The sequence below is a fragment of the Megascapheus bottae genome, unplaced genomic scaffold, assembly GCF_031878675.1.
Source record: "Megascapheus bottae isolate mThoBot1 unplaced genomic scaffold, mThoBot2.hap1 HAP1_SCAFFOLD_139, whole genome shotgun sequence".
Taxonomy (NCBI): domain Eukaryota; kingdom Metazoa; phylum Chordata; class Mammalia; order Rodentia; family Geomyidae; genus Megascapheus; species Megascapheus bottae.
In genome coordinates, this window is record NW_028327705.1 from 74,975 (window position 1) to 84,990 (window position 10,016).

Sequence of the window (10,016 nt, forward strand, 5' to 3'; positions counted from 1 at the left end):
CCATAGGGGAACAGGTTCCTGATTGTAAAAAAGACCAGTCTGGTCTCATTCTCCCTCTGTTTAACATGGGTTAGCTTGTAATTCTGTCACAGAAGTAAGGTGTTTGTCTTCTGTGGTCTTTCCCTGCTTTCTTGGCCCCTTGTAATCTCTAGAACTGTGGGCCAAGTAAGTTGCTGCTATTCATATATTATCAGCCTTTTATATCCTGTTACAGTAGCTGAAAACTGACAAAGACAGGCGGTTTCCATCCATATCTAAGCTTGTTGTCCTTCTGAACTTGATTATATTGATAATGATGTTACTGACTATAATTGCTATCTGTACAGAGCATTTGTTGTGTGCCAACCACCTTCTGCAGTCATTTATTCCTCTCTATAAGATCATTATGAGTTATATGTATTTTCTAGTATGTTTGACACTAGACAATGAATATTAGTTTAAATAAATTACATTCACTTGGCAATTATTTATTGCTAGACAGTCTTCTTAGTTGTGGAGCTAGGCAAATTCCACTTCCTTCCTTTATGGATATTTATTCTAGAAGCAGCTGCACAGTTACTGTGAGTGGAATTTTGAGGCTGGGCCATCCTTTCTGTCACTTTCCACATGCCGTAATTAAAACTGGTGGCAACTAAGGGAGGAATCAGTGTCCTAGTCCTTTATTTGTCTGACTTCAAATGCTCCAAAATGAGGCTTCCCAATTCATTTTGGATCATAATAGCTTGAGAAGAACTGCCAACAGTCTTCATAAGGTACAAACAAAACTCACAACTAGGAGGGAGAAAGTGAATCAAATCTAAGATAGTGACAAAACACCTTACCTTCACGTGGAAGCAAAAGACTTGAAGGACAGCAGGAGTTGAGCAGAGGTCAAGGCAGTCTGTGCCTTGAAAGTAGTAATGAGACCAAAGAACGGTTGTGAAATCCTCATCAGGGCTCTGATTGACAAGGGCAGAGACAACTCCAGTGGCTTGCTTTTCTGCTTCATGCCCCTCATTAGAGTGTTTTACTCTACCCATTTGTAACATTTTTCTCATTTGATTATTTAATATTTACATTCTCTGTCATTCTAAAGGGACTTGCACCAATTCAAATGTATCAATGCATGCTGTAGTATTTTTTCTTCTTTTTTCACAACACACTGCTTTCCTTTAAGAAAAATATGCTTGAAAACAATAGGTGATAGAAGATGGTGGGGAGGTGACTAAGATAGAAAAGAGAAGAGGACATTACTATCCAAAGTCCATGTCATAAAACTTCTCTACATGTATTTATTATGTGGTGTGAAATCTCTACATCCTTATTCATTTTTTACTTATTTCCTTGATTGTTTTTGGCCTAATTAATCTGTCTTTGACATTTTATAGCACTGAGAGCCTTCTACTGTTAATAGTGGCTGTCAGTTTTCTCCTGCAATCCTAATAGTCGGGTTTCTGTACTTTGATGCTTTGTAATTCATTTTCAAAGGTTCGTGATTGTGAAGTCTTCATTATGGGCTGTACTTTCTATCTAGAGAAAGTAACCTTTTCTCCAGTTAATGCATTTTGTCTTGGACTCTACTTTGATACTTAAATGGGAACCTCTGAGTTATAATCATTAATGGACAGCTACTATAACCTTTTAATTTTAATGTTTCAGTTCCATTTGGTTTTGGTGATGTCTTATAAAATCAGTAGAGACTTTGTTTTAAATACAGACTTAGAAAATTTGATTTTGAGAGGAGTGTTTAAAGCAGCTTCTTTTTAAATTTTTTTGAGGGGGGGCAGAGTTATGTGGTATTTTCTCATACATACACTAGTGTGTTATATATCTGGATTTCATTGATAACATGCTTCACAACATATGGATTTCTTCTATCCAATTCCTCAAGTCTCCACCATTCTTCCCAAATAAATATTTAAGGAAGGTTTAGTTTTCCAACAAATCTCTTTTTCCCATGGAAGCCCAGATAGTGGATTCTGGGGTAATGGAAGAGGTTTTTGCATAGACTTGTTACTTTGTTGGTATTATGGGAGTGTGGCAGGGTGACAGGCTTGAACCTTCATCAAAAGAATATCAGGGTATGAGCCATGAGTTTGGCCTGGTGATAGAGTGCTTGCCTAGCATGCATGAAGATCTAGGTTCGGTTCCTCAGTACCACATCTATGGAAAAAAGCCAGAAGTGGTGCTGTAGCTCAAGTGGTAGAGTTCTAGCCTTGAGAAAGCCGAAGGATGTACTCAGGCCATAAGCTCAAGGTACAGGACTTGTAAAAAAGAAAGAAAGAAAAAAAAAGAAAGAAGAAAAAAGGAACACCAGGGCTTCTGTTTGGGAGGTAAACTGTCTTTGATTCCAGTATCCCACTGTGTTTCTTTTATATATATATATATATATTATATATATATATATATATATATTGTAATTAATAAAAGGGTTACATGATATTTGCCAGATAGAAGGTGCATTAATTCACATATATTGATACCCTTTCACATGTCTTGGTCCCCATTACCTTCCTCTCCACCTCCCCCCATCTTGGTTTCCCCCCTTCCCTATCCAATTTCAAATAACCAAATACAAATAAATCCAATATATCAGATAACAAAGTGAGATATTGTAACAATATGAGATAACCAAGGGACAGCAAAAGAGATGAGAGATAACACAGTACATGAAGGATAACAATCATTCATTTTTTTCATTTTTTTATTGTAATTAATAAAAGGGTTACATGATATTTGCCATATAGAAGGTGCATTGATTCACATATATTGATACCCTTTCACATGTCTTGGTACCTTTTACCATCCCCCCACCCCACCCCCCGTCTTGGTTTTCCCCCCTTCCCTATCAAATTTCAAATAATCAAATACAAATAAATTCAATATATCAGATAACAGAGTGAGGTACTGTAACAATATGAGATACCCAAGGGACAGCAAAGGAGATGAGGGATAACATAGTACATTAAGGACAACAATCTTTCATTATATGGCTTTTGTTTCAATATCCTGGAGGTCCTTTCAATTAGCTTCATACTATATGGCCTTATGTATCAAGATTTTGCTCTATTGCAGATCTCTGCTAGTAGAGCCCAAGGTTTCTACTGATTATGCCAAATGAAGGGAACCATTGAGCCTAAGTTCCTTTGAGTCTGGCTTACTTCACTTAACATGATCTTTTCTAAGACTTACCATTTCCTAACACAATACCACAACTTGTACAAATACCACAACTGGCTGATCCACTCATCAACTGAGGGACATCTAGGTTGGTTCCATATTTTTACTATGGTGAATAATGCTGCAATGAACATTGTTGTGGTAGTGGATTTAGTATGCCCTAGTCCCGCTGTGTTTCTTATTTTAAAAGTTTTATTTTCAATAAGTGCATTAGGGTGAAACACTCTATTGGTTTTACAGGAAGAACATCACATTTGTATTAGAAGACATCTCTTAGCACATTAACTACTTCCTTCAGATGGTACTTCACTGGTTTTGACAGAAGGTCAAAGGCCTTTTGTTCCAGAAGCTCAATTATTTTTAGAACACTGGTCAATAATTATTGTAGTTTTGCAGAACCTAGATTTTAAATAAATTACTTGGCTGATATTCTGGTCTACTCTTTTTTGGTGTGTGTGTGTGTGTGTGTGTGTGTGTTTAATTTTGAACTTTGAGCTTCCTTTGAGTAAGCTAATAATCAATTATGCTTATTTTCATTGTTTTGGGATGTTAGCTTCCATTTGTACTACTCTGATCTCTTTGTCAATCTAATTTCATCTCCTTTTCTTATTCTTGAAGATTCAAAAATTTTGGGGGGAAATTGAAGCATTTTTTTATCAAGCATTTTTTCTGGTTTTTAGTGATAGTAATAGATGTTTTGGGGACAAGACAGATTTTATATTTCTCTTCATGACACTTGTTGTTTCTTAAAAGCCACATCTTATAATCTATTCAGAATATAAGGTAATTTATTAACTATTCCCTTTTTTACATAGATCATTATCTTGGGGGGGTGCTTTTCCTCTTATTAAGATTCAGAGTTTGCCTGATGCTAAATGTCTTCTCTGTTTGACTTCATTCTATGAATTTTTCTATCTACCAGCTCTTCACTGCAAAGCCATTTATCCAGCCATCGAATTTTTCTTAAAAAGTCAAAAAGCAAAAATCCAAAAGAAGCATTCAATTCATTTTGACCAGGAACAAGTCAGAAAAAGAACACTTATTGGTGAAAGAGGTTGCACAGAGATTTCCTGCATCTGTCACGTTCATTGGAATTTTACTCATCCTAGGTTGCAAGACATCACCCTGCGTCTTCTCTGAATTTTCAGTGTGTAGTAGCCTTAAAGTGGTTGTCCTGCAGTTCAAGAGAAAGAGAAATATAACTCCTGTATCATTCTTTTCTTCATTCTTGGGAAATGAACATATGGTTTAAATAATCAAAAATACAATTTTTTCTCCAGAATAAGCTTTTTCTCATGTTTATGGAATGAAATAGGCAAGGATAAATTCTATAAACCATATTGTAATATTGTGAAAGGATATATTAGAAAACATGATACACACACACACATACAATGCTACTTTTTTCTTGGTTTTAAGCAGTTTTCATTTCCTTTTTTATCATCGGGGTATTATATAGAGGGGTTACAGTTATATTCATCAGGTAGTAGGTACATTACTTCTCGCACATTGATAACCATTCTCATGTTTTTGTCCCCATTTCCCTCCTCCAACCCCCTCCCAAACATCTTATTTTCCCCCCTTCCCTTCCCTTCCCTTCCCTTCCCTTCCCTTCCCTTCTCTATTTCAAATAAACAAATAAATGGATATACAATATACCAGGTTACAAAGTCAGATACAGTATCCACATGAAATTAACCATTAGGGGAAAAAAGAGGGAAGAAATAACATAGTACATTAAGAAAAACAATCACACAAGATAAAGCTCTTGTTTCCATATCCTAGAATTCATTTCATTTAGTTTCATCCTCTATGACCTCATGCGCATAGCTTTTGAGCTATTGTGATCCTCTACTAGGAGAGTCTTAGATGTGTACTATTACAAATGAGGGAAACCATGGAGTCTATGTTCCATTGAGTCTAGCTTGCTTCACTTAATATGAGTTTTTACAAGTCTTTCCATTTCCTTATGATTGAGGAGATGTCATATGTCTATAGAGTTAAATGTATTATCTAAAGTATGGTATATGTAGGGGAGTATTGTAATGGTATAACTCCTTTGAATAACTAATAGTGTAAGAAAATAAATACCAGGAAGCTGAAATGTGTGTTGCTGGGGAGGGAAGGAATTCAAGAGCAGGGGACTTGTGAATGAAGAGATGAGGTGTATGTGAGCACAATAATAACATGCAATGCATCTATGTGAAAAAGGAACCCAGTAACTTGAGAGGATGGGTGGAGTTAGGCGAGATTGGGGAAAGGAATGACATTGATCAAGTTGCTTTTATTCATAAATTATTCTGTTGAATTGAAATCCCTTTGGACAATTACTCAAAGATAATAAAAATAATTTCTTCAGGAGAGGTTTTGATAATAAATAATAAGCATATCTGGGGCTGAAATAAAATAAAGATATTAGGGGATGTTATAAGATAAGACATAAAAATGCAGCCTTTTTCCCACTGATACTCTTCAAGGATATCATTGGGCCAAGAGTCTATTTCATGCCAGTGCTGGAGCTTGAACTCAGGATGTGGGCACTGTTGCTGAGCTTTTTCGCTCAAGGCTAGCACTCTACCACTTAAGCCACAGCTCAACTCTGGGATTTTTGCTGGAGATAAGAGTCTCACAAGCTTCACTGCTTCATATGGATTGAATTGCAATTCTTAGCTCTCAGCCTCCTGAGTAGCTGGTGTTACAGGTGTGAGCTAACAGTGCATGGCAGAGCCATAGTGTGACACATTGTGGCTATGTTCCTGGGGAGAGGATTTAGCACAGATTTCAACTTCTTATTTCTAGTTCTTTTATTGTTCAATAGTGGTGTATCATGGGAAATGTTTGATCTCCAGTCCACAATATCTGATATCAGATATTTTTATGTCAGACTATGTATCTGGAGACTCAGGGAGGCTATGGAAAGTTACAGGTCTTTCTATAGAGAGCAGGGAGTCATAGGTCTCAGTGGACAGCTGGGTTTAAGCCAAGCACTGTAGCACTAAAGGAACTCTTAGTCTCAGGTCAGTGATGGCATTTTTCACAGATACCTTCTGGGGTAGTTTTCAGACAGCACTACCATTAAAGACTCCCAAGTTTGATAAGAGAAAGACCTTTATGTCTTTCAACCTGGAAAATCTGAATTTGTGATTTTAAAGTAATGTCTGTCTGATGTAGCTTATCATACAGTTATCAGATTAAGTTTTGAGAAGTAAGGCAGCTCTTCTGACATCTTGACGTTCACTTAGTGATACTTCTGAGTTTCAGAACTTTAAAGAAGCCAGTTTGTCTGGATTTTCAGACGTGTATTTCTAGCTACACAGGAGTTTGAGATCCAAGGAACTCAGTTCGATGCCAGCCTGAGAGGAAAGAGCATATGACTCGTGTCTCCAATTATCCAACAAAAAAGCTAGAAGTAGAATTGTTGATCAAGTGGTAGAGCACTAGCCTTAAGTAACAAAGCTCAGAGAGAGTACCTAGGCCCCTGCACCAAGAAGGAAGGAAAGAAAGAATTATTGTAATGCTATTCAGAAAGTTCTAGTAAGTAATTGGTAACAGTGTCCATAGGCAGTAGTAGAGCATTTCATTTTACTTTCCCTAATGTCAAAATCTTCCATAAACATTGTATAATTATAAAAACAGACAATTAGAATTGATACCATGCTGGTAAGTAAACTTCAGCTTATTGGGATTGCTTCAGTTTTTTAGTTAAGGAGCTATTTCTGTTCTGTGATCCTCAGGATACTGCTGCATGCAACTTTTCTTTCTTGTCTGGCCCAATCTCTGAGTCGTTTGTTTTTATGTTCACAGAATACATTGTGTTTAGTCATAAAAAAGGAACATGATGGATTCGGTAAATATAACATTTTACTTTTCTTTGTAAAAATTGATTATTTGTGAAAACTATATCAAGGGCCCTCCTTCCCCGGCAACCAGTGGCTGTTTAGATGAATTAGAGTTAGGGCCACCTCCCACAGTCTCTGTCCTATCTGGCCTGAGGTTGAAGTCCAGTCATCACCCATTAGGTGCAGGCCTAAAAGATTGCCATGGTGGCTAACAAGTCTTTAAAGAACCATTATCGCCAGCACATCATTTTCCTCAGCCGGGAGAAGAAAGGAGAGGATCGGGATTGCTCATTGCCCTGGCCCGAAAGCTCTTCAGGGGGCTGGCTATCATGCAACAGCATCACAGTGGGCTCTGGGGTGGAGGCCTTTTGGGGACAAGGCCCCCCTTCCCCGACCTGGGCAGGCTGCACACTGTTTTTGAGTTGCGAATCTGCAAAGATTTTCTGCTCCTTGCTGTCTTCAATGTTTGAGGGGCTTGGCAGGTGTGAAGTGACCTCAGCAGCAGGGGTCTCAGGGTCTGCAGGCATCTGGTCCTGGCACTGTGTGCCTTCACCCACAAGGAGCACCAGAAGTTCCTGCAGCTCCTTCTGCATCTTCTCCTGGGAGAGTTCCATGACACACTCATCTTTCTCCTTATAGAGTTGGTCCAGGACTTCCATCTGTTCTTTGTACAGCATTGTGGAGTCGTCGAGGGTGCTCATGTGTTTGGACAGCTGGGCACACCGGTGCTGGAGGCCCCCTGCTGGACTCTGGTGCTCCACTTTGTCAGGCAGGGCCTGGAGGAAGCACATTCTCATCTTCTTAGACACCCGCGTGTCCTGCTTCCTGTCCCCTGAGGGACCATGGTTCCTGCTCTTGGGAAACAGGGCCTGCTGCTCCAGCTTGGTCTGGCACTGGGCTGCCAATTTGGCCAGGCACTGGCAGTGGGCCTGCTGCTCCTGCAGCTGTTGGCTGAGTTTCACTTTTGTCACCTCAGCAACTGATTTTGCTTTCGGTAAAAGGCTTTCATGACTTGTGGGCTGTCCACAGCCTCTGGGATGGTCACGGCGGCTGGAGTTGCCTCCTCAGCCCTTGCTTCTTCCTTGTCCCCTTCTTTACCTTCTTGGAAAGCCAGGAAGCTCAGCTGGGCCTGGAGTTGCTCCTTCTCTTGTGTAGTGGCTTCCAGGCACTGGAGAGTGTCCTGCAACTCTTGGGTCAGGGTCAGGTCCTGCTGCTGCTGCTGCTCCAGCAGCTGGGCGTGCCTCAGCAGGTGCTGTTGCAGCTCCTCCTTCTCTGCACTCAGCTGCTGAATGGAGGCCATGTTCTCTTCACAGGTGGTTTTGAGTTCCTGCAGCTGGGCCAGGTACTGAGCATTGAGCTCCTGAAGACTCTGGGCTGTTTGAAAACTTCCTTCAGCCACCTCTTTCCATTCTCCTAATTCCATCTCTCGCTGCTCCAGCTTCTCCAGAAGGTGTCCATTCTCCTTTTGCTCTGAGGTCAGGAGGCTGGTGAGCTGGTCCTTCTCCGTGCTCAGCCTATGAAAAGCTTCCTGCAGCTGCTCCAGCTGCTCTTTCAGCTCTCTCATTTGCAGGTCTGTGCATTTCTGGGTCTCAAAGATGTTGGACTGAGCCTTGTTGTCCACTTTCTTCTGCAGTATCAGCAGCCGTTCCTGTTGCTCCAGGTTCTGGAGACTGAGGCTTTGGTTTTCCTGAACCTGGAATTGAAGTTGTTGCTCCAGGTTCTTTAAGTCAGCCTGAGATGGTCCTGCTGGGGGCTGTGCCTCTGCCAGCTTGTTCTCCATTTCTGCCAGCTTGTTCTCTAGATCCACCATCTGCCACAGGTCTTCCTCGCGCTCGTCTGTGAGTTGGTTCATCTCCTGTGAGAGCCGCCACACCTTCTCCGTCCACGTGGACCTCTCCACCCTCAGGTCCTCCGCAATCTTGTCCCTCTCCAACCTCAATGCACTCACCACACTTTGCACATTTTCTATTCTTCTTTTCAGCACTGCCCGCTCCTCTAGCACTCGTTGGAATTTTTCTATTTTCAATTTCATGTTGGACTTCTGGGTGCGGAGCACGTCCAGCTTCCCCTGTAAGTCTGCATTCAGCTCCTGCAGGTTGTCACAGCTTCTGCTCTTTTCCTCGAGCTGCAGCTTCACATCACCCAGGTCTTGGATGAGCTGTCTGTTCTTCTGCTCAATGTCCTTCTGCGTGGTGGTGAGGGCAGACAAGGCCATCTCTAGGTCTAAGCTGCGTTGCTGAGAAGCCTGCAGGCGGCTGGTCAGATCTTCATGCTCCACCTGACTTCGTTTGACTTCCTGTTCCATGTGGGCCAGGGCAGATTGTAAGTGGTCTTTTTCTGAAAGAAACATCTGTGTGGCTACCTTGTGGTCTTCTAACTCTGCTTTCAGTGTTTCTTGCACCTGGGCCAGCTTCTCATTTTCTTCCTGCTGTTGTTCCTGCAGCTCTTTCTTTACCTGCTTTAGTTGGTGGATTTCACTGAAGAGCTGTTGATGTCGTAATCTGCTCCAGTCCAGGGCTAGCAGCAGGTATTGGTAGCCCCTGTCCAGATCCTTGTTGTTCTTGGGACCTGTTACACTCTTGACCCTGGCTGCTCCGACTGTGCCTGAAGGCAGGCGAGGCTCAGGGTCAGCTTGGTCTCTGGCTGCACCCTCACGTGAATTACAGACCCCACTGGTGTTGGTCGTGGGCTTGCCTCCCCTTTTATTTTTCTTCCTTATCTTTTCAGACCCATGAAGATAGTTCTGCTGATGTTCCTGCAGTCATTTCTTTCTTGGTTTTGATCTTTCAGACGTGCCAGCTCTGGGATGGGAAAGATGGACCAGCCACATTCCCAGGCTCTTCGAAATCTCCTGCACTTTCCCAATCACTAACAAGTAGCGAGTATCCAAGTCTATCGCCAAATCACCTGGATTCTCTCGATCACCACTCAGCCACCTCTCTCTTCAACAGTTGCTGGTAGTGGTGTAAGTCAACAGACAGAATACCAGTATTGCTAGGCAGCGTGGAATGTGGGCGT